General features: G+C 40.0%; 1 long non-coding RNA gene across 1 annotated transcript in view; it reads right to left on the bottom strand.

Annotated features, from left to right (window-relative positions):
• The window catches only part of LOC132530821 (uncharacterized), a 112,199-nt gene that overhangs the window by 55,616 nt on the left and 30,588 nt on the right, over positions 1–25,995 (bottom strand). Inside the window, exon 2 of the long non-coding RNA XR_009543903.1 lies at positions 17,222–17,300. This is a non-coding gene — a long non-coding RNA (uncharacterized LOC132530821). The remainder of the gene's footprint in view (positions 1–17,221; positions 17,301–25,995) is intronic.

Consider the following 25,995-nt stretch of genomic DNA (forward strand, 5'->3'; position numbering starts at 1 on the left):
TAATGGATACCTGGCTGCTTAATCCATTAATGGATTAATGGCTGCTTCCAGTTTGGGGCTATTATGAATGAAGCAACTTGAACATTATTGTACAAGTCTTTTTGCAAACTTATATTTTAATTTATCTTGACTCAAGATCTAGGAGTGAAATTGCTGGTTATAGGAATAGATGTATGCTTAATTTTATTCAAAACTTCCAGAAATTTTTCCAGAGGTGGTACCACTTTACATTCCTACTATCAATTTCTGAGAATTCTTGTTGCTACAAATCCTTATTAACATTTGGTGTTGTTGGTATTTTAATATATTAATTGGTTTTAGTCATTCAGGTGGGTGTGTAGTGGTATGTCATTGTGGTTTTAATTTGCACTTCCCACAATGATGTAGAATACTTTTGCATGTGCTAGACTATTTTAACTTCTAAATGGAGAGCACCTGGAGATCTCCAGGAAATACTTATGTGAAGCAAAGGTTCTCAATGTGTCCATCACCAAAATCCTCTAAAAACTTAGTTCTGATATTATACCTGATGTTTCTGACTTCTCTGATCATCCCAAGAGTGACTTGAACGTAAGTAGGAATAAATTATCTAAGGGCATGGCGTTGGCCTTGAAGAACCAGAAGACCACACAGACCCATGCCCATGACATAACTAGGAGGTAAAGAATATCATAAATTCATTTACAGGGAAGAAGGGAAATAAATAACTAGTTGTAAAGGCAACTCTGGAGCACATATCAAAGTAGAGAGTCAGATAGAGTCTTCATGAAAAAGAGAAGGCAGTGTTAGTCTAGTGATGATGGAAAAAAGAGTTTTTAAAAGATACCACCTTGTGTATGAGAACACTAATTCCTGAAACTCAAAAGAATGTGTCTCAAAAGTGCAGGGGATCTAAGATGGAAATCTTGAGAGGGTCCCACTTGTGCGGAATTGAAAAAACTTGGTGGCGAGGCAAAAAAGGGGAAAAAAACGGTGGAAAACAAACATCTAAATAAATAAAAGAGAATCACAAATAAAAAGACAAACTAATTCTTCTCATCACAAAGTTGCCATTTTTAAAGAAATTTCAGTTTATTATACCAACAGAAGAGGGTGCTCTTGAACTAAGAAAACTAGGAAGCTACCAAATGCCCAACACCTGTCTACATAGAATTATTTCTTTTTGCTAATCCAATAAAATATAAAATATTGGAAAATAGAAAATAGGTAACAACAACCATAAAAACTATAAGAAGACAAAAAATAGAAAACATTTCTGTTGATGAAAATTCTTCTGAAAACCATGAAGAGTGGAAAAACTAAATTATAATGTCATTAAATAAACATTTGCATATATTACAAAAACACCACCCCAGTCAGAAACTTCAAAAATTCAGAAGGGCGGGGGGAGGACTTTGAGAACTAAGCAAGCTCCAGAAAGAAACAGAAGAGAAAGAAAATCATCTCATAAATGAAGATTAGACTACAAGGTGACCAAGAGAGAAAGAATTAATGAAAAATATAACAAGGGGTATTAAGGAAATGAATTAAAATAGTCAAGAGCATGAATATAAAATAGAAAAACAATCAGAGAAACTGATAGCTATAGAAGATGGGCAAAGATGACCTTACATACATATAATTGGAGTCCTTGAATAAGAAAAACAAAGTGATACAATAGTATTGTTATTTAAAGTTATAATTCAAAAGACTTCCCAGATGGTCAACTCAGAGACATATCCTGTGAAACTTAGACTTTATTCATAAAGACAAAAAAGTCTCTGGGCCTTCAGTCAAAAAGACCAAATAACTTACACAGGAACAAAATCAAGTTGAAACCAGAGTTTGTGAAAGCAAGACAACTTTGGACCAAACTTTTTTTTAAAGAAAGAACAGAAAGTGTAAGTCAAAGATTTCATATCTAGACAAGTTGTCCTTCAAGTACTAAGGCTATATGGAAACAGTTTAAAAAATGTGAGCACTCAAGGAGTACTGTATTCACAAGTATAACTAGAGGGTGAGCTTTATACAACCTAAAGAAGACTGGAGAAACCCTGGCACATGGACTGATGGTACACATTGAATATATTTCAATGTAGATCTAAGATTAAAACTTAAGGGCAGAGGGAGAGTGTATAAGCATTGTATGCTCTGATGAAATAGAAATAAACCAACCCCTCACAAAAAAAGTAGAAAGTAGAACAAATTCACTGCTGTACAGGTAATATGTGCAGTCAAAATATATCAGAGTTGACAAGCCAAATGGTAGAATCTGCAGAAAGAGAAAAGTGAAGGTTTTTTTGTTTGTTTGTTTTTATTTTTTACAAAAGATGTTAGAAAAGTTATAACCTAGAAGAAAAGCAAAGCCTTTCTAAATACCAAAAGAAACAGTAAGAAAAAAAAAGAGCAGAAAGATATCAGATATAGAAAGAAAAATGGTAACTATAACTAATATTGATAGTAAATATAACATAAAATGATACTACAGACTTGAACCAGGATGTATTGTTAAGTGGAAAAAGCAGGTTACAATAAGTGCATATAATATGGTAGCATTTGTGAAGAAATATGGGTGAAAAAAGAATAGACATATGCAATTTTTACAAAAAAGAAATATCAGAACCTAATAAAAATGGTTACCCATCAGAGATGGGTGGGAATGGGATGGGATGGATGGGGGCGGGGGGGAGTGAGACTTCTTTGAGTTTACCTTTTAATCTGAACCATTTAAAAGTTTGTACCTATACAAAAAGTAAAATAAAATTTTAAAAAATGGAAAAAAAAAACCCTACAATTGAATACAAGCCAAAATAAATTAGTCTTTCTGTCAAAGTGACAATATTACCATACACACACAAAAACTCGATTTAAGTCAGTACTTTGAACTCAGTACTATGTACACTTTCAACTAGATACATTCTAAAGACAAAAAGAGTTGCAAAGAAATATTAAACTTCACATGGTAAGTTTGTTGTTGGTGAGATTGCAGTCATCAAAAACAGTTTGTATGTATTGTAAGATAAAGTAAGTGATTAAGTATATTGCTACTGCAGTTAGGAATCAGAATTCTCTCCATATGCAGTTGACCCTTGAACAATGCAGGGGTTGGGGGTACCTACCTCCACCCAGTTGAAAATCTGAGTATAATTTATAGTCAGACCTCCACAGTTCCTCTAATTCATGGTTCCACATCCATGATTCAACCACCCTCTGACTTTGTCATGCTGTCCTATTTACTATTGAAAAACATCTGTGTATAAATGGACCTGTACAGTTCAAACCTGAGTTCTTCAAGGGTCAACTGTATATATAATGGAGAAAGGCAAAGAAGAACCCTGTGGTGTTGGGTTAAATTGGAAAGGAACATGAGGTCAAAGAAAAAAATTTTTTTCAATTGTGAAAGGCTTGAGTATATTTAATGTTGGTGGAAAGGAACAAGTGATAGGGAAAGACTGAAATAAAAGAGAGAGGTCTTCCCTAGTGGCACAGTGGTTGAGAGTCCCCCTGCCAATGCAGGGGACATGGGTTTGTGCCCCGGTCCGGGAAGATCCCACATGCTGCGGAGCGGCTAGGCCTGTGAGCCATGGCCACTGAGCCTGCACGTCCGGAGCCTGTGCTCTGCAACGGGAGAGGCCGCAACAGTGAGAGGCCCGCGTACCAAAAAAAAAAAAAAAGAGAGAGAAAGGGAATAATGGATAGAGCAAGTTCCTGCAGGTATGAGAAGAACAGGATCGTGCATTCAGGTGGAGGCTTTAGTCTTAAATGGGAAAATGGATATTAATGTATTTTAGTGTATTTCAACATTCAGGAGGGAATGTTGAAAGGACAGGGACAAATATAAATAAATGTGTAGGTTTGGAGCAGGGAGCTCAAGGACTTCTTGAGTGCTGGCTCCCGTTTTCTCTGTGAAGCAGGAGATGAGCCCATCTGCTAAGGGTGACAGGGGTGATGTAGGACGTTTTAGGAGAGCAGCGATGATTTGAAATCTACTATGGAGAATGGGAGAGAGACTTGATTGGAAGAGCATGGAAGGATTGCCAGGTAGCACTGTGGATCTTGTTGGGGTTGAAGAGCATTAATTTGTATTGGCACCAATAGATATGTTTTCATAATTTTCTTCAGCCTTAGAATATATGTACGTAGACATGTGGATTGGTCCAGGACTGGGGTTTTGCTAGTCCAGAGCAGTTGGAAGAACAGTGGGTTAATGTTACTGAGAATATTGGCAAGAAAATGTTGATGCAATGAATTACGGATTCTTAGATGGTTAGGGGAGGGAGCGAAGACAGAAATGTGCATATAGGGAGAAAGAGTCATCGGGTGGTTAGAGAACTCAATGAACAGAAAGAACACATACTGAGGAATCACTGAGGGAGGGAGTTGGAGAAAGAGGGTAAGAAGTTGTGGTCAGGAAATGAGGGAGTTGGATTCAGATTTGCAGAGGTAGAGCAGTGATACTACAGTCCAGGTTTGTCATGACAGAGGTGGCTGAAATAAAGTGGAGAAGAAGGTAACTGAACATGAGAAGGTCAAGAAATTGTGAAACTTGGATATTGTATAGGCAGGTTGTCACCCAGAATGATGGCAGAAAATGGTACGGAGAGGAAGACCACAGTTAGGTGCAAAATTGTTTACTGAATATGGGATAATTATCCATGGAACCCACAGGACCTCTGCGTCCAAGGGAGGGCGGAATGTGATATGGCTGGAACATTTGGACCTGCAAGGAGAGGGGGATTTTGTCCAAGGATTGAAGGTTTGAAGCATCACTGGATGCGGAGGACCTGAGCTCTGCTTCCTCATTCTGAGATGCCAAGGGTGGAGAGAGCCACATTCTCCTCTTGAGGAGACTTCTGGGGAAGTAGTGAGTGTCCCAGGGTAGACTGAGGCTTTAATTAAGGAAAGAAGGTGGAGTGATTCATGGCAGGGTCAGCAATTGAGGGCTCTGTGAAGTCTAACAAAAGCATTATGAATGCGAGGATGGACAGAAGTTGGTGTCATAGGACACTATCATAATGAATGCACATCTCTGATTGTTTCAGAGGGGAATCATGATAGGCTAGTTTATCTTCACCACACATAGCTACTTAATGACTGTTACAGAAGGAAAGGCAGACTAAAGCCTCTAAGACTTAACAGTAGCAATGTTCAGCCATACGTATACCTGCATCACTAAAAAAAAATAAATTTATTTATTTTTGGCTGCGTTGGATCTTCGTTGCTGCCCACAGGCTTTCTCTAGTTGTGGTGAGTAGGGGCTACTCTTCATTGCGGTGCACAGGCTTCTCATTGTGGTCGCTTCTCTTGTCGTGGAGCATAGGCTCTAGGCGCATGGGCTTCACTAGTTGTGGCACGTGGGCTCAGTACTTGTGGCTCACGGGCTACAGAGCTCAGGCTCAGTAGTTGTGGCACATGGGCTTAGTTGCTCCATGGCACGTGGGATCTTCCCAGACCAGGGCTCAAACCCATGTCCCCTGCATTGGCAGGCGGATTCTTAACCGTTGCACCACCAGGGAAGTCCCTACCTGCATCATTTTATGTGAAGTTTACTGCAAAATAAAATTTTATTTTCCCACTAAAAGTGCACTTAGAGGAAGCAAATACTATAAAATCCAATGTGAACATTAAAATGGAATTCAATGTAAACCCAAGCTGATAATATAGTTTCTAAAGTACCATCTATGGACATATAGAGTTTATTTCAAAATTATCATGGCTGGTGAAACTAAGTGGACTCTGGGTCGAGAAAATTGATTTCCAGAAAGTGAGTCATAAAGTTGGAACTCAATCTCATAGTAACAAAAGGTCCCAGAACTCCTAGCAATCTATAAAGCTGTAACTAGGAAACTCAGAAGCAAATAAATTTCTCAGAGAATGTAGCTGTAGAGTTTTTAAAAAAGTGAAAAGTAATGAAGGCACTGAGAAAAAAATCTGAGCCAAAATAAACATTCAAATGATTTGTTGTATGGCACAGGTCAGGTTGGAAAACAGGAAAAATTGTACTCTGTGATATATACAAATATAACATAGCGTTATATCTAAGCATAACATATAGTTATATCTAAGCATATCCATATGCACATATATATACACATGTATATAATATGTATATCCTACATATAAAAATTGTGTGTCTATATCCACTTGCTGTTTTAGAAAAGCCAAACTTTGGCAGAGCACATGGTGGTGGCGGCCAAGAATCTTCTCAGAGAAACAACAAAACAAAACACAGCTCCTATTCTCTGGTGGAAGGGTTTATTCAAAAGCTCTTTATGAACATTTACCTTTAGTAACATCTCTGCGTTATAGGAATATCAAACAATTGGCACTTTGAAAGCCAAAGCTTTTATCTATAATGCCGTAGTACTACAGGGAGGCTTTGTGCTCTTGAAAGTGGTTTCCTTAGAGAGATAAATATCATTATACCATAGGAACCCTATAAAGTGTTTATGAATTTAATAAACACATATAAAGATATAGAAGGTCCTTTAATTCTGAATATTTTTGTAATTTAGCATAAACAGAATCTCTTATCAAACACATTATTAGTACATGTACTCTTTTTTCTACTTCCTTCATTCAACAAAGAGCTTTCAAGTGCCTACTCTGTAACAGACACTGTTCTAAGTTCTAGGTGGGACCCCACCGTGAATGCTGATAGTACAAGAAGGTGGTACAAAGTTTTTGTGGAAGATCTCACCTGAGTTCCAGACCCACATACAATGGTCCACATAGACACGCCCACTTGGAAGTTCCCAGGCACCTCAGACTCACTCTGTCTAAAAATGAGCTCAGTGTCCTGAAATCCATGCTCTACTCTACCGGTGAAGACTGATTCTCTCCTCATGTTCCTCCCTCCCTGTGGAAAAGCTTTCCGATGTAAACTTGAACACAATGCTATTGAAACTCTCCATGGCTCTCATGCCTAGAGCAATATTTCACAAAAATCTTTTTGAAAGCCCTAAAAAAAAGAGTGAAGATGGGTAAGCCTGGAAGAAAGGGAGCATAGCCTAAAATGACCACAAGCATGAGAAAATTGAGACTGACACATACACACTACTATATATAAAACAGATAACTAATAAGGACCTACTGTGTAGCACAGGGAACTCTACTCAGTACTCTGTAATGGCCTAAATGGGAAATGAATCTAAAAAGGAGTGGAAATATGGATATGTATAACTGGTTCACTTTGCTGTACACCTGAAGCTAACACAACATTGTAAATCAACTATTCCCCAATAAAATTTTTTTTAAAACCTCATGATTTACCTTTATAATTCACAAAAGTTTGCATATTAACACATAATATGTTTTTATTACCTGAGAATGTTCCCTTCCAGACCTTTGAGTACAATTGATTTACTAGGCAAATGACCACATATATCTTCTGGCTTCATGTACCTTTGAACACATGCCCTAGTTAGAGATGCACAGACCTAGAGGACAGAGCTCAGACCCTCCTGTACAAGACAAGGGGGCAGTAGGTCCCATGATTGGGAACATTGGCTCTGGAATTTAGTTGTTTATTTGAATCCTGATTCTGTTGTTTGCTAGTTGTGTGATCTTGGGCCGGTTATTTAATCCCTCTGAGTTTATCAAATAGGGATTATAATAGTACCGACTTTGGGATTGTTATTAGGATTATGAAATGGTACAAGTAAAGGGCTCATCCTGGAGTCTGGCCCAGAGTAAATGCTCCATACATGGCCCTTCATCTCCTGTTATAGCTCCAAAAACAACGTGCAGTCTCTTGTACATGCCATGATATTTCATGCTGACCTGCTTTTGGTCTAGAATATCCACTCCTATAATATTGTCTCACCAGGGAAGGAACAGAGGTAGAAACATATTTTCTCCTAAAGGGAAAAAAAATTCCTGTATTTGTTGAAAACATGACAGATTTTTTTTAAATGTCATAGGTTAAAAGTCACCTATTCTTTTTTAAATTTTTTTATTACTTTTTAATTTTTTTAAACATCTTTATTGGAGTATAATTGCTTTACAATGGTGTGTTAGTTTCTGCTGTATAACAAAGTGAATCAGCTATACATATACACACATCCCCATATCTCCTCCCTCTTGCGCCTCCCTCCCACCCTCCCTATCCCACCCCTCTAGGTGGACACAAAGCACCAAGCTGATCTCCCTGTGCTACGCAGCTACCTATCTATTTTACATTTGGTAGGGTATATATGTTGATGCTACTCTCTCACTTCATCCCAGCTTAATGTTCCCCCTCCCCACGTCCTCAAGTCTACTCTCTACGTCTGTGTCTTTATTCCTGTGCTACCCCTAGGTTCAACAGAACCTGTTTTTTTTTTTTTTAGATTCCATATATATGTGTTAGCATACGGTATTTGTTTTTCTCTTTCTGGCTTACTTCACTCTGTATGACAGACTCTAGGTCCATCCACCTCACTACAAATAACTCAATTTCGTTTCTTTTTATGGCTAATATTCCATTGTATATATGTGCCACATCTTCTTTATCCATGCATCTGTTGGATGGACACTTAGGTTGCTACTATGTCCTGGCTATTGTAAATAGTACTGCAATGAACATTGTGGCACATGACTCTTTTTGAATTATGGTTTTCTCAGGGTATATGCCCAGTAGTGGGATTGCTGGGTCATATGGTAGCTCTATTTTTAGTTTTTTGAGGAACCTCCATACTGTTCTCCACAGTGGCTGTATCAATTTACATTCCCACCAACAGTGCAAGAGGGTTCTCTTTTCTCCACACCCTCTCCAGCATATATTGTTTGTAGATTTTTTGATGATGGCCATTCTGACTGGTGCGAGGTGATACCTCATTGTAGTTTTGATTTGCATTTTTCTAATGATTAATGATGTTGAGCATCCTTTCATGTGTTTGTTAGCAATCTGTATGTCTTCTTTGGAGAAATATCTATTTAGGTCTTCTGTCCATTTTTGGATTGGGTTGTTTGTTTGATATTGAGCTGCATGAGCTGATTATAAATTTTAGAGATTAATACTTTGTCAGTTGCTTGGTTTGCAAATATTTTCTCCCATTCTGAGGGTTGTCTTTTTGTCTTGTTTACAGTTTCCTTTGCTGTGCAAAACTTTTAAGTTTCATTAGGTCCCACTTGTTTATTTTTGTTTTTATTTCCATTTCTCTAGTAGGTGGGTCAAAAAGGATCTTGCTGTGATTTATGTCATAGAGTGTTCTGCCTATGTTTTCCTCTAAGAGTTTTATAATGTCTGGCCTTACATTTAGGTCTTTAATCCATTTTGAGTTTATTTTCCTGTATGGTATTAGGGTATGTTCTAATTTCATTTTTTTACATGTAGCTGTCCAGTATTCCCAGCACCACTTATTGAGGAGGCTGTCTTTTCTCCATTGTATATTTTTGCCTCCTTTATGAAAGATAAGGTGACCATATGTGCGTGGGTTTATCTCTGGGCTTTCTATCCTGTTCCATTGATCTATATTTCTGTTTTTGTGCCAGTACCATACTGTCTTGATTACTGTAGCTTTGTAGTATAGTCTGAAGTCAGGGAGCCTGCTTCCTCCAGCTCCGTTTTTCTTTAAAGTCACCTATTCTTTATCAAAAAAGAAAATCAAACAAGTGTCAGCAGGATTGCAGTATTCTATAGAACTGAGGATGACAAATATCAGCTCATAGGCCCACATACTGCCTGTGTCCTTCCCTACCTCCTCCAACACTATTCAGCTGTTGAATTTCTGCTCTGTTCTCCATTTTCCATCTGTTTTCCATCTTTTTACTATTGAATACCTACCTTGTTTTTTTTTTTTTTAATGCCACTCAACCATTCATGCATCACCTGCTTTCCTGGAGCTTTCACTGGCAATGCAAGATAATGTTACATTGAAATAAGTCACCCATTAGAACACTTCATCCTGAGAAAAGTTCTTCTTAGCTAAATAATGTTGGTGTTCCCAAACTGTGAAACTCAGCGGTCATGCTCATTTACACAGTCCCATTATACAGCCTGTATTTCAAATGCACTCTAAACGTTGGGGCTCCATGTGGCTCAGTCTCTGTAAAGAATCACACATAAAGAAGCCTGGCCTGGCTGGCTCAAAATGATTTCATAATATATTCTTTTTCTCTCTCAACCAAACAACAAAGGAGATTCAACTCCTACCTCAGAACAACTGTTCTCAGAATTATTTTCTCCATTCTTCTGTTTTCTTACCCTCCATATGATAAACTCTTATATTCCAGAGTTGCTTACATACCAGCCTTCAAAATGCTCTCTTCAGCTTTAGTTTCCTGTGACTTTTCTCTTTATCTCTCTGCTTCATCCTTTCCCTTTCAGCCGTCTGATTTAGCCTCTTTATTCCCTTCATCCCCTGCTACCGTTTCCTTTCCTGTTTCTTCTTTCTCCCTATTTTTCTAATTTGTATCTCAAAAGGTTAGGCAATCAAGTTAGCAAATACTCTCTTTTAGTTCTAAGGAAGACACATGTGACTCGAGCAACTGTGAGTCAAAGGGGGATGAAAAATCTGGTCCCCCTCAGCACGTTTACTTAACTGTTTGTCCCTTCTCTGGACTGGGAGCTTCTTGAGAAGGTGTCATGTTTACCTCTGTGCCTGCCACACGCAACACAGGGCCTGGCATGGAATGGCGCTCAATAACTGTTAACTTAATGATGAACGTTATTATTTTCTAACTAATTTTAAGGATTTCCTAAATAGAAACTCATGAAAAAATGAACTTGGTTTAATCTATAACATAACCAAGAATGTAAATAAACTTTAAGAGGCCTGAGGAGAGTCTAAGTCTCCTAATCCATAGATTATTTGTCGTGATATTACTTGGTCAGGGGGGCCTTACCACTTAGACAGTCTCTTTCTTCTTCTCAGTCTAGATACCTATGTCTGTGGTATGTCAGATCACAGGTCACCACATGAAGACATAAAGAAGCATTTAGTTGATGACTTGCCCAAACTTTGTGAAAAGTTTGAATTATGAGTTCAACTTTAGCTTCTTTGGATTCTAAGGTTGGTCAAGTTCAAAAAGTAGAAAAATCCTGTGTGAACAAGTTACCACCTCACACTGGTCAGAATGGCCATCATTAAAAAGTCTACAACTAACAAATGCTGGAGAGGGTGTGGAGAAAAGGGAACCCTCCTATACTGTGGATGCAAATGTAAGTTGGTGCAGTCACTATGGAAAACAGTATGGAGGTTCCTCAGAAAGCTAAAAATAGAACTACCATATGGTCCAGCAATCCCACTCCTGGGCATATATCCAGAGAAAACCATAATCTGAAAAGATACATGCACCCCAATGTTCACAGCAGCACTGTTCATCAATACAATAGTTGAGACATGGAAGCAACCTAAATGTCCATCGACAGAGGAGTGGATAAAGAAGATGTGGTAAATATATACAATGGAACACTACTCAGCCATAAATAAGAACAAAATAATGCCATTTGAAGCATCATGGATGGACCTAGAGATTGTCATACTAAGTGAAGTCAGAAAGAGAAAGATAAATACCATATGATACCACTTATATGTGGAATCTAAAATATGACACAAATGAACCTATCTGTGAAACAGAAACATAATCACAGACATAGAAAACAGAGGAGGTTGGGGGAGGGATGGAGTGGGAGGCTGGGGTTAGCAGATGTAAGCTTTTATATACAGAATGGATAAACAACAAGGTCCTACTGTATAATGCAGAGAACTATATTCAATATCCCATGATAAACCACAATGGAAAAGAACATAAAAAAGAATGTATATATGTGTATAACTGAGTCATTTGCTGTACAGCAGAAAGTAGCACAACATTATAAATCAACTATACATCAATTAAAAAAACCCAAAACCCTGTGTGATGCAGAGCCATCCAAAGCTGTCCTTTACTACAGACATAGATGCAGAAGGACATGATCAATTCCTGCTGTCCACGTTCCCCAGGATCTTCCTTCACCTCCTGTACTGCCTGGATAGACCTTTCCCTTCCTGTCCTCTGCCATCTTTGGGGCCACAGTTCCTTGAATATTTGCTATTGGAAACCTCTGAGAGGAAACAAGCATGTGGTGATGTATGTGGAGAGCATTACAGAAACATTTGCTTATTTAATGAGGCCAAAGTCCCTTAGTACCTTCAAGCTGAGGCATTATCTAGTGATTTAGTTTAATCCACCAAAATGTATAGACAGTACATACGATGAAGTAGGAGAAAAGTGGGTTCCTTGAGAAGTGAGACTCTATTTGATTTTTCTTTGTATCTTCAACCAATAGTCTTGTGCCTGGTCTATAGCTGCCACTCAATAAATGCTTGTTGAATGAAAGAGTAATTTACCCTCATGGAGCAGATAATACATTACCGAACACACTGGACTTGGTATATGCAGTAATAGAGGTGGAGATGGGAGTGTGATGGGAGCAAAGAGGAGGAGATTAATGGTTGGCATGAAAAATGTTCTTTAACCTCCCATATTATATGCCCGAGTTCAACAGCCGCGCTCATAAAAGGAAAAGCCCTGTAATATATTTATCTGCCAAAATTTTGATTGCAGGTTGCTGTTCACCGAGGGAAACTAAAATTAGAAAAAAGAAACTGCATGGGTTTTGATATGAAGGAAGAATATAGTTTTTACAACATACTTATGGGAAAAACCAAACCCAAAATACAGAAGCGACCTCCGTTCCCTGAAGGCACTGGGTGGAGGGTGTTGAACTAAGTGAGGTTCTCATGCAGATTATAATGGAGTAGAGAAAAAAAGAACACAGCAGGGTCAAGTGAGATGACATATGAAAGGAAGAAAAATGATCAAAACGGACAACTCTTTTGTCCAGAAGAAATGCCTTTATGTTTCACTTGAAGGCGTGCAAATTACCTTCTCAGAAGGCATTTAACCCGTATTTAATGCAGTGAAACAGACAAAAGAGGTTCTACTGTCTCAGACTCTTTTTTGGTTTAAAACCCATTCCTCAAACCATTCCTTCCTTCCTTCCTTCATTTAGGTCCTTTGGTGGGTGAAACCTTATCTTGGTGAGTTAACATAGGGGAGAAGCTTGGACCTTCGAACAGGTCTCTGAAAGATGTGTGCATTTTCCTGATCCATTTCTGAACTGAAGCAGGTTTTTCCCTAGGTCTTACTATCCAATTGCTTTTGGCACTGGAAACACTGTTTCACACTTTTATGGCCTTGACATAACCCATGATGAATCATATTGACAGAGTGTTATGATTTCCACATCTCTTCACCATAGTCAACTCTCTATCGTCAGAGTGGCAACAGCAGGTGAGATTTATTTGGCTACTTATAACAGACCTGTACAATTAACCATGCAAGATAAAGCATTAACCTGAGGCTTGAGACAATATTTTTTTAGATTAGTGAGAACAAAGTAAAATGAGATTTTTAATGACTCTTGAAAGCGCCTTAAGGCGGAGAATTAAAACTTCTCCCAGGCTTAAATTAGGCTAGATGTTTTGGTTCTGGGAATGTACTGGTACCAGGTCTTCTTCTAGCTTTTAGATATTGAAATCTGGATTCAGACTTGAGGTGAAAAGGTTGCATCTCTGTAACATGGTTCTCTAGTTCTTGGGCAAAATTCTCACCTTCAAGTTCACTGTTGAATTGAATAAGCTGTCTGGAATCTAGCGGGAAGGAGAAAGTGGGTCTTCTGACTTATTACATAGTCTGGTGAATAACCAAACACAACATACGCAGGCTGTCAAGTTTCAAGTAAATAGAATGTAACTTAAAATGTCTTTGATTCAGAGCTGTTGGGATTTTTCGGTGGTTACAGCTCAGGCTTATACCAGCTTTCACCAAACTGTCATCCCATGAACAAACCCTGCACTCTCATACTTTCCTTTGTATATGCTCTTCCGTTTGTCCAGAAATATCTTTTCCCTTCTTTCTGTTTAGAAGTGACCTCTTCTGTGAAGTCCTTGTTTCCCTCACCAGAATCCCTCCCAATCCAGCTAGTTGCTCTTTTATAGTACCGTAACATTTTTTAAACTATTTTTATTGTGATAAAATAGAGTTATAAATTTTATCATTTTAACCATTTTTTGATGCACAGTTGAGTGGCATTAAGCACACTCACACGTGTGCCACCATCACCACCGTCCATCTCCAGCACTTTTTAGTCCTCCTAAATGGAAACTCTATACCCATTAATCAATAACTCCCCATCTGTCCTTCTCCCAGCCCTTAGCAGTCACCACTCTACTTTCTGTCACTATGAATTTGACCACTCTAGGGACCACATACATGGCAGTCGTACAATATTTGTGCTTTTGTGATGGGCTTATTTCACGTGGCATAATGTCCTCAAGATTCATCCATGTTGTAGCATGAGTCAGCATTTGCTTCCTTTTCAAGGATGAATAACATTTCATTGCATGTTGATACGTACACTTTGTTTATTCATTCATCTACTGATAGACGCTTGCATTACTTTTACCTTTTGGCTATTATGAATAGTGCTGCTAATTAACGTTGGTGTGCAAATGTCTGTTCAAGTCTTTGCTTTTGATTCTTTTGGATATACACCCAGAAATGAAATTTCTGGATCATGCAATAATTCGATTTTTTAATTTTTTGTGGAACTGCCATGCTGTTTTCCATAGCGGCTGCATCATTTTACATTCCCACCAACAGTGCACAAGGGTTCCAATTTCTCCATATCCTGCCAACACTGGTTATGTTTTTTTTTTTAAATAATAGCCATTCTAGTTGTGTCAAGTGGTATCTCATTGTGAGTTTGATTTACATTTCCCTAATAATTAGTGGTGTTGAGTATCTTTTCATGTACTTATTGGCTATTTGTATATTTTCTTTGGAGAAATGTCTGCTCAAGTCCTTTGCCTATGTTTTAAGTGGTTTTTTTTTTCTTCCTTTTTCTTTCTTTCTTTTAGGTGTAGGAGTTTTTACATATTCTGGATATTAATCTCTTATCAGATACATGATTTGTAAATATTCTCTCCCATTCTGTGGATTGGCTTTTCACCCTGTTGATAGTATATTTTGATGCATGAAAGTTTTACATTTTGATGTAGTCAAATTTATCTATTTTTACTTTTGTTGCTTGTGATTTTGGTGTCATATCCAAGAAGTCATTAACAAATCCGATGGCATGAAGCCTTTCCCCAATGTTTTCTTCTAAGAATTTTATCATTTTAGTTCTTATATTTCGATTTTTGATCCGTATTACATTTTTTGCATATGGTGTAAGGTATGGGTCCAACTTTACTCTTTTGACATGGATATTCAGTGTTCCCAGCACTGTTTGTTGAAAATGTCCATAACATTTTGCACAGATTATGTGCAAAATATGTATAATTATGAATTTTCCTATCTGGAGTAATGTACTCATAAACTGGCTCTCATGCAGGAGTAGGAGGTGGGACAGAGAGAAGCCCTGATTTGGGACAGAGGCCTAGAATTATTTTCTTTGTATTTCTAGTACCTGACATATACTCAGTACTCAATTTCACTTGTTACATTTCATTTGTGTGTCTTCTATGTGTCAGGCAGTTGTACTAGGTACTGAGTACATAATGATGGAAAAAGCATACATGGTCCCTAGCTTCATGCATCTTACAATCTAGGGAAAAGAGAAATAATACAGCAATAAACCAGAAAATAACTAATAATTACCCATCATGATAAGTAAGATGAAGGCCATATACAGGGTACAGAGATGGAATTGCTTACACAGTCCCTCTAAAGAGAAGGAATTCGGGGGAAAAAAGCAAGATGCTTCTATATGTGAAGAGAAGGAACTGATTATGCAGAGTGCCAGGGAAGAATGCTTTGGGCAGGGGAACAACACGCGCAAAGGCCCTGAGGCACATGACTGCGGTCTTTCAGGGGAGCTTTGTTGAGCTGCACCCCACAGGCCTACAAGCCCTGTACCTGCCCAGCCTCAAGACTGAAGAAAAAGCCCGGAATCAGCGACAGAGACATCAACAGTTTAATGGATGGGGGAGCTTACATGTTATAAGCAAGGTCCTGGAGTGACACCCCACTGTGTGCAGCGGATGGCAGCAGGATGTGGTGGCAGGCTTTGCTCCCAGGGGGAGGGGGAGGTTTCCAATTATAGGGAGAATTGACATCAGGTTGGCTCATCAGTTACCAGGGAAACCAGCAGAGGAGCACGCCCTTCACCACCGCTTTGATAAACTATCCTGGTGGAGATGTTCTGATCTAAAGTTAGAACAATCACTGGCTGGGGCAGGGGCAACTATGTAGGAAGGTCAGTCATGTGCTTAGTAGGGTGAAGCAGGCGCTGGTCAGGCAGGGCATGTACAGCGAGCAAGAGAACCGTCATCTTGAGTGGCCTGACCATGAACTCCACCCCTACACACCGTGCACAACCGACAGTCTTGGTCCACCCTTCTTCTGCATATCCCTGGGGTCAGGTATGTAGGGGGTACTGCAACCAGATACCACAAATACAATACAGACACCAGCAGCCAAAGAGTACCGTGAATAAGATGCCTAGTATGCCAAGAACTGTCATTTGCCAGGATGTGGGCAAATTTTGGAGCCAAGCACTTACCGGGTCAATGGAGAGAAGAGTCGGGGGCAGCAGTGCCCCATCCAGTTATAAGGAGGGTAAGGTCACCCCTGGCTTTCGCAAACCCAGAGCCACCCCCCTGGAGAGGGGAAGGCCTGACTCTAAAAGAAACAGCCTGGTGGCCTAGCATTCAAGTTGACCTTCGCCTCTGCTGTTAGCTCACCCTCTGTGGCCTTTCTTAATATAAAAGGCAACAGTCAGCCCACAGTTGTGGCCACCAGCTTATTACTGAACTTTTTTTCCCCACGGTAGCGGCGGCCAATATCTCAACAGCCTTGGGGTGTCTATATGAGTTCTCTGGACTCTCTTGGCGGCCCCCATTCATCATCCACCCCAGGGCCCCATACACTAGTGTACGGCCCCCCCCGGATCACCCCTGGAACTTCAGGGATTACCTCCCACAACTTTCAGGTCCCACATCAGTGGACGGCCACCCCGGGATCACACCCACAACTTTCAGGCCCCACGTGCTATCGTGGTTGGGCCCCTGCAACTTTCCATCCCCCGGCCTGGTTTCTCTGACAGCTTGGCGCTCACGGGAGTTTCCTGGGTCTCTTGGCTGCCCCACCAAATGTTGGGCCGTACCACAGCAGGCCAGCAAGGCCTGTGCTTGCCCATCCTCAAGACCAAAGAAAGAGCCTGGAGTCAGTGACAGAGACATCAACGGCTTCATGGTTGGGGGGAGCTTACCTGTCTGAAGCAAGGTCCTGGAATGACACCCCACCGTGTGCAGCAGACAGCGAACAGGACGTGGCGGCAGGCTTCGCTCCTTGGGGGAGGGGGAGGTAGCCAATTATAGGGGGAATTGACATCAGGTTGGCTTATTGGTTACCAGGGAAACCAGCAGAGGAGCTCCTCATCATCCCTTTGATAAGCTAATGGGTGGAGATATTCTGATTTAAAGTTAGAACAGTCACCAGCTGGGGCAGGGGCAAGTATGTAGGAAGGTCAGTCATGTGAGCAGGTGTAGGTGAAGCAGGTGTTGGTCAGGCAGGGGATGTACAGAGCGAGAGAGAACAGCCATCTCGGGTGATTTGACCATACACGGAGGCCACGTCGCTGAGGAGGGGAAGCAGGGAGAGTGGCCCATGATGTGAGGTTGGAGACACTGGTGGGGGCTACATCATACATGGCCTCGGAGGCCACTGTTGGGCACTGGGAATTTATTCAAAGTGTAATGAAAAGTCACTTAAGGATTCTAAGTAGAAAGCAGGCATAAGTGGATTTTTAAAATTGAATTTTTCTGGGGACTTCCTGGGTGGCGCAGTGGTTAAGAATCCGCCTAGAGCTTCCCTGGTGGCGCAGTGGTTGAGAGTCCGCCTGCCGATGCAGGGGAAGTGGGTTCGTGCCCCAGTCCGGGAAGATCCCACATGCCGCGGAGCGGCTGGGCCCGTGAGCCATGGCCGCTGAGCCTGCGCGTCCGGAGCCTGTGCTCCGCAATGAGGCCACAAGGGAGAGGCCCGCATACAGCAAAAAAAGGGAGGGAGAGGCCACAACAGTGAGAGGCCCGCGTACAGCAAAAAAAAAAAAAAGAAAAAAAAAAGAATCCGCCTGCTAATGCAAGGGACATGGGTTCGATCCCTGGTCTTGGAGGGTCCCACATGCCGCAGAGCAACTAAGCCCGTGCGCCACAACTACTGAGCCCGTGTGCCACAACTACTGAAGCCCGTGCACCTAGAGCCCGTGCTCCACAACAAAAGAAGCCACCACAATGAGAAGCTCGCGCACCGCAACGGAGAGTAGCCCCTGCTCGCTTCAACTAGAGAAAGCCCGCGTGCAGCAACGAAGACCCAACGCAGCCAAAAATAAATAAAATAAAATAAATTTATTTTTTAAAAAATGAATTTTTCTGGCTGTGTGGATTAGTGGAAAGCTATTGCTGAAGTGGGAGCAAAGAGGCTTTTGAAGGGCTGTAGGTGAGATTTAGCTGTGAGAGGAGAGGAGAGAGAGAGAGAGAGAGAGAGAGAGAGAGAGGGAGGGAGGGAGAGAGAGAGAGAGAAGTGGGCAGATTTGAGACTTTATTTTCAAGGTAAAACAGAGGAACTTTATGATGGATTCGATTTCAGAAAATTAGGGGGTCAAAGTGCCCTTTAGTCAGTAACTTTGGGAAAAGAAAGTTGGAAAAACAAGTAGTTCATCCTTTATAGAAGCTGTGTGCCCAGCCCTGAGATAGGTGCTATAACTTATATTGTAGAATCTAAAAACAATGATACAAATGAACTTATTTACAAAATAGACTCACAGAAATAGAAAACAAGTGTATGGTTACCAAAAGGGAAGGGGGGAGGGATAAATTAGGAATTTGGGATTAAAATATACATAGGACTATAAATAAAACAGATAATCAACAAGGACCTACTGTATAGCACAGGGAACTATATTCAATATCTTGTAATAACCTATAATGGAAGAGAATATTAAAAAAAGAATTTATATATATAGTTTTATATATATATATATATAACTGAAGCACTTTGCTGTACATATGAAACTAACATAACATTGTAAATCAACCACATTTCAATAAAAATTAAAAAGAAATAAGAGGTAAATGATGTAATATTTACACATAGAAATTCACACTCTAGTGGCTCTAAGACTTGCAAATTGTAATACTCAGAGTACACCAAGTCATAAACTAATGCTCTTTTTGAGGTTGAGGGTATAAGTGTGAACAGAATTCTGAAAACAAAGATTTGGGTGGGTTGATTAGGGATGAAAGTTTCTTGGGGGAATAAAGTCTCTGAAGGAAGCACAATGCTCAGATGGGCAGACAGGAGAAGCCACAGGCCCTCACAAGTACGAGCAACCAGAAAACCATGGACTCTGCAGGGTTGCATGTGAAGTGGACAGGAAGGCAACTGGAGGGTCGCTGGCTGGAGATTACTGGAGAGTCAATGGGAATTGGCATTAGTATCATCAGAGTTTTGGGTCCCTTAACAATTTACAAAATCCTTTCCCTTGATTTAATTCATTCAGTCCTCATCATGAAATAGGCAAGGCAACAGTGTTATTCCCTTTTACAGACTGAAGATGGAGGATTTAAATGGGGAGGTGTTTCACCCAAGTTTACATGGCCAGAGGTGGAATTAGAACTAGAACCCCAATCTTTTTACCCTCTTAGCTCTTCGCTTTTCACTACAAAACTTGTTTTGCTGAGGCAGAAGCAAGATTAGTGGTTTTGGTATATATTTTGTTTTTGGGGGGAGACGGTCATGGATATTTCTGAAAAAGGAGTATAATGATTTCATTTAGAATTGAAAGCCATATCAGGTTGGGTTACAGGGTACTGATCACGTTTACTTTCAGAGCTATGGGCAATATGTCATTTTTCCCCCAGCACTGTTTGGACACCAAGATGCCAGAGGCCAGATTTTCTAAATTAAGAAGGCTTTACCATCCTGACCCAGTGCTTTAAGTTATTTACAAAACCACAACTAAGGAAATAAAGCAAACCTTGCAGTAGAGATTTCCTTCTGAATTAATTGCATGATTTGATAAAGCTAAAAAAAGTCCCTGGATATGTTCAGCTTCAGTAGACTTCACCAGAATGACTGAATGGCCAAACTATGATTTTTTTTATATGACTTCCTAATTAGCTCAATTCTCTTCTCTCATTTTAACTACACGGTGGTTTTCATACAGATTCTGAAAGCATATTTCAGATGGGAGTCTTTTCTAGAAGGTGGTGGTTAAAACCAAATTTTGAAGACTGAAAATACACTTTACATGGTAACCATGTCCCCATTAGATTTGAATCTCTGTGCTTTCTCTATAGAGTCTTAGTGTCACCTATTTTTTAAGAATTCTGAATTTCTTAATCTATTATAAAATAGTGTTGTTTATGTGTAGCTCATACGTGTGCATGTATGTGTGTATATGTGTGTCTATATATACAGGAATCATGCTTTGCTTGTTTTAAATTCAACAAACATATATTAAAAGATTACTAGGAACAAGCCCTATAAGCATGGACACAAAACTCTTAACCCAGCACAGGATGTGATGAATATAGTAAACATGAGAGATAGAGAGCCATGGAAAATTGAAGACGTGAGGAAACCCCGGTGGTTGAAAGGAAATACTTTACACATTCAAGCGGCATCTAGAATAATGGGTAGGATTTTGTCAGGTAGAGATGGAGGTAGGACATGCCCAGCAGGAAACAGCAAAGACCAAGGCCCAGGAGCGAGAAAGGGATAAATGTATTAAAAAAACCAGGAATAATCAAAGTTTACAGATTCTCTGGGGACAGGTTGGATGGTGAAAGGAAATACTGGAAACATGTTTAAGTCACTTTTTTTTAAGTGAATTTAATTCACAGTAGGGTGATATGGAACTACTGAAATATACGGCACAGCAGAGTTGACAAAAATCATGGTGGCTTTGATATTTAAAAGGGATTGGAGGGACTTTCCTGGCCGTCCAGTGGTTAGGAATCTGCACTTCCTCTGCGGGGGGCACAGGCTCTCTACCTGGTTGGGGAACTAAGCTCCCATGTGCAGCCTAAATAAATAAATAAAGGGATTGGAGCAGGGAAAATCAGTTGCTATGGGATTCATTAAGAGAGGACTTGAGGATCTGCGGAGGGGGAAGGGTAAGCTGTGACAAAGTGAGAGAGAGGCATGGACATATATACACTACCAAATGTCAAATAGACAGCTAGTGGGAAGCAGCCGCATAGGATCTCGGTGCTTTGTGACCACCTAGAGGGGTGGGATAGGGAGGGTGGGAGGGAGGGAGATGCAAGAGGGAAGACATATGGGAACATATGTATATGTATAACTGATTCACTTTGTTATAGAGCAGAAACTAACATACCACTGTAAAGCAATTATACTCCAATAAAGGTGTTAAAAAAAAAAAGAGAGAACCCTAAGAATCCGAGTTAGCAATAACAAGGCCTGATGGAGGATAAAGGCAGCTAAGAGGGAAGAGGGACTGGGTGGGACAGATTAACTTTAATGACAGTGAGGTACAGTTGTTGACACAAGCTCAGCTATGGTTATTTCATCCCCAAGCGTGTTTAGTCAGGCATTTCTACCTTTCATCAGTGCAACGTGTTTTCACGAGTGTACTTTTCTAACCTGGTTGCCATCCTGTATGAGATCAAAATTGTGAGAAGCAGAGGCAAACCAGCTTCAGTATTATACTCTGCGCACTGGGCTAATTCTGCTGAGCATTTGCTTCCATTTTGACTTCTGAGGTTCTTCGGAAGATGGGGAAAGGAACAATCTTAACCAGTAAACCATCCTTCAGTTAAGATTATATAAATAGAAAAGGATAAATTTGTATAGAAAGGAAAGGCCTGAGGCCAGGGCAGGAAATTCTGATGGACAACTTGAGATTACAGAAAGGTCTAGATATCAATTCCAAGCCTCTACCTACCCCTCCTCTGCAAGTCTGCTGTCTCTAAACCTACCTCAAGGCCCAGCATACCCTTTTCCTGATGGTCACGCGCCATTTAGACCAACACTCGTGGTCCAGCACGGAGTCAACAGTAACCCAGTATGGACCCCAGCTCAGCTTGGCAACCTGCTCCTACCTTGATCTTTGTTTTCAAGGTTCTATTCTAGGAAACTTTCCAGTACCTCCTTTTCCCTTGGCCCTGAACCCTGCTTTATTCTTATCTGTTCTATTGAGCCCCTGACTGTGAATGTGAGTCCAGGCTCCTGACACATCACCTGATGAGTAATCTACCTGGATAGCCAGTATCGCCCACCCTGCTTTTCCTGAAACTCTTCTTTTGCCACCCACTTAAGATGCACTGCTATCGCCCTCTCACCCTGCTTCTCCCGATGCTTGGACTATGAATAGAAATACCATATTCTCCAGGTCACCATGTGGGTACCTCGAACCACACATGGTCGCTCTGCCTACCATAGGGTGGGTTTTCTGAAATCTGAGCCACTCCAAGGACACCTCTGATTTTACTGGCTTTGCCTGATGATTCCTGGGTTGAAATAGGGAAAAGAAAGTTTCAAGAAGTCAGGCACAAGCAAGGAGCTATGGAGGCGACGTGGTGCTATGTGAGAGAGACGGGAAATATTTGGAATATGGAAATATTGCCAGCTTTTTCACTTGGTCATTTTTCTTAACACTGGAAGCTCAACCTTCAGTCACTTCTCTAGACATGAATGGATTTCAAATAATTTTTGATGTGTTTGTTTTACTTTATTAAAAATAGAATAGGGATGTATTTTCATAGCAATATAATTTGTAGCACAGTATTCAGTCTGAAACTCAATACATCTCAACTTAGGACTGAAAAAAAGAGACTGTTTCACCAAAATGATAGAGAAAGGCATGGGGAGTGGTGGAGGGTACCGTTTGTGTGGATGTGATGTGGTTATGAGTCTATGCATACCCAACTCCATTCTTCTCGGTCAGACAGGTATGCAAGAGAGTTTCCATCACTGATACTAGTTATGCAAACTGTTTGCATTATGTAAAAAGGTAATGACTGTGAGTGATGTGTGTGTACGTGTGTGTGCACTAGAGTTATTTATTTATTTATTTATTTATTTTTGGCTGTGTTGGGTCTTCGTTGTTGTGCGTGGGCTTTGTCTAGTTGTGGTGAGTGGGGGCTACTCTTTGTTGCAGTGTGTGGGCTTCTCATTGCAGTGGCTTCTCTTGTTATGGAGCATGGGCTCTAGGCGCATGGCCTTCAGTAGTTGTGGCTCACGGGCTCAGTAGTTGTGGCTCGCGGGCTCAGTAGTTGTGGCTCGTGGGCTCTAGAGTGTAGGCTCAGTAGTTGTGGCACACAGGCTTAGCTCCGCAGCACTTGGGATTTTCCTGGATCAGGGCTCAAACCCGTGTCCCCTGCATTGGCAGGTGGATTCTTAACCACTGCACCACCAGGGAAGCCTGATGGACTACAGCTATTTTTAAAGAGAAACATTTAACTATTTGGAGCCAACTGATCAAATACTATTTGCCACCCTCTTCCTTTCAAAAGGAGGAAGAAACCATTCATTTCTAAGTGTGGTACTGAACTAGAACATCCCTCAGATACTCTTCTAGTTATTTTTATTTTTCCCAAAAGCTGTCCATGTGAATATGTGTACAAATATATTTTCTCATTGATTTTTTCTTTGAGGAATACAGAAACCCAACTGTGTTTCTATTACGGGAGCCAGGAAGCACTTTTATGTAGTTGCAATGTAACGTATTGCAAGGAGACTAGCTGTTACTGAAATTCAAAGATGCAAATCTGAAAACACTATGCAACAGACTAGGAATGATTTATTCAGGACAATACCTAAGAGGGAAAAACTTCTTGATCTGCAATAGGCAAAGTTATAAATATTGACAGTAGCAATGATTGCTATAGAAAGAATAGTAATTTCCCCCCTGGGTTATTATGATGTTAACAGATCTGAAAATGTTTAGCATTCTTGTTAGAGATATTAATATTAACATCACATTAACTACTATGTCAAGGACTTTAATTACATTTTAAATGTTACTCAATATTCCAAATTTTTTTATTCAATAAATATTTATTGAGCTTCTACTGTGTGTCAGGTATGATATTAGTGCTGGGGATACAATGGTGAACAAGACAAGTTCTCTTCTCTCATGAATTTCCCTGCAATGACAGTAACCCCTTAGGCACATGTGGTCTTTAATCATTACAGAATAATGTTCTATACACTAGAACAAAAATAAACAAATGGGACCTAATTAAAAGCTTTTTCAAAAAATAAACAAATAAAAATAAACAAATGGGACCTAATTAAAAGCTTTTTCACAGCAAGGGAAACGATAAACAAAACAAAAAGACAACCTACAGAACGGGAGAAAATATTTGCAAATAATGTGACTGACAGGGGATTAATCTCCAAAACATACAAACAGCTCACATAGCTCAATATATATATATAAAAAAAAAAAAACCAAACAACCCAATCAAAAAATGGGCAGAAGATCTAAATAGACATTTCTCCAAAGAAGACATATAGATGGCCAAAAGACACATGAAAAGATGCTCAACATCGCTGATTATTAGAAAAATGCACATCAAAACAGCAATGAGGTCCCACCTCACACAAGTCAGAATAGCCAACATCAAAAAGTCTACAAACAATAAATGCTGGAGTGGATGTGGAGGAAAAGGAATCCTCCTACACTGTTGGTGGGAATATAAATTGGTGCAGCCACTGTGGAGAACAGTATGGTGGTCCCTTAAAAAACTAAAAGTAGAACTACAATATGATCCTACAATCCCACTCATGGGCACATATCCAGAGGAAAACATAGTTGAAAAAGATACATGCATCTCAATATTCATAGCAGCACTATTACAGTAGCGAAGTAACCTAAATGTCCAGCGACAGAAGAATAGATGAAGATGTAGTACATGTATACAATGGAATATTACTCAGCTGTCAAAAAGAATGAAATAATGCCATTTGCAGCAACATGGATGGACCTAGAGATTATCATATTAAGTGAAGTTAGCCAGACAGAGAAAGACAAATGTCATTTGTTATTGCTTATATGTGGAATCTAAAAAAATGATACAAATGAACTTATTTACAAAACAGAAATAGACTCACAGACGCAGAAAACAGATTTATGATTACCAAAGGGGAAAGGTAGGGGGGATAAATTAGAAGTTTGGGATTAAAAGATACACACTACTATATATAAAATAGATAACCAACAAGGACCTACTGTAAAGCACAGGGAACTATACTCAATACCCTGTAATAACATATAATGATAGAGAATCGAAAAAAAGAATATATATTCTTTTTATAGATATATATTTATTCTTTTTTATTTATGTTTAGCTGAATCACTTTGCCGTAAGCCTGAAACTAACACATTGTAAATCAACTATATTGCAATAAAATTAAAAAAAAATGTTTTTTAATTAAAAATTTAAAAATAAATTAAAAAAAGAATAAAGTTATAAGAGCTTAATGTATTCAATAATTAGGCAAATGATTATTAACAGGCAGGCAGTATACTGAGGACACAGCATGAATGGAATGAACAGAGTCCCTGCCCTCAGCAAGCAGACTGCCCATTAGTAGAGACAGACAGGGGAATGGACTCTTAGAAGACATTGTTGTGTCACTTGAGGAAGCAGCTGGGGTGTGGGGGAAACATGAGAGGCCCCCAACCATGCCTTTAAGACTCAGCAAAGGTTTCCCAGAAACAGAAAGGTCCAAGCTGAGACCCCATCCCCCAATATACAGGGATTAGTCAGAGCTCTGGGTACAGAGCAGCTTGTGTAAAGGTTCTGGAAGGCTTCCTCCAGAACGAAATTGGGAAGTCACAAAATGAGGAGAAAACAAGATCATTGAAAGAAATGCAACATGACCAGCACAGAGAATGTTCGGGGAGGGTGCTAGGAGTGGCTGGCGAGGCAGGAGAAGCTGAGACATCAGCACTTTGCATGCGATTCTGAAGCACTGGACTCGATTATATGGTGTAATGGGAAACAACTTATG

The sequence above is a fragment of the Lagenorhynchus albirostris genome, chromosome 12, assembly GCF_949774975.1.
Source record: "Lagenorhynchus albirostris chromosome 12, mLagAlb1.1, whole genome shotgun sequence".
NCBI classification, from domain to species: Eukaryota; Metazoa; Chordata; class Mammalia; order Artiodactyla; family Delphinidae; genus Lagenorhynchus; species Lagenorhynchus albirostris.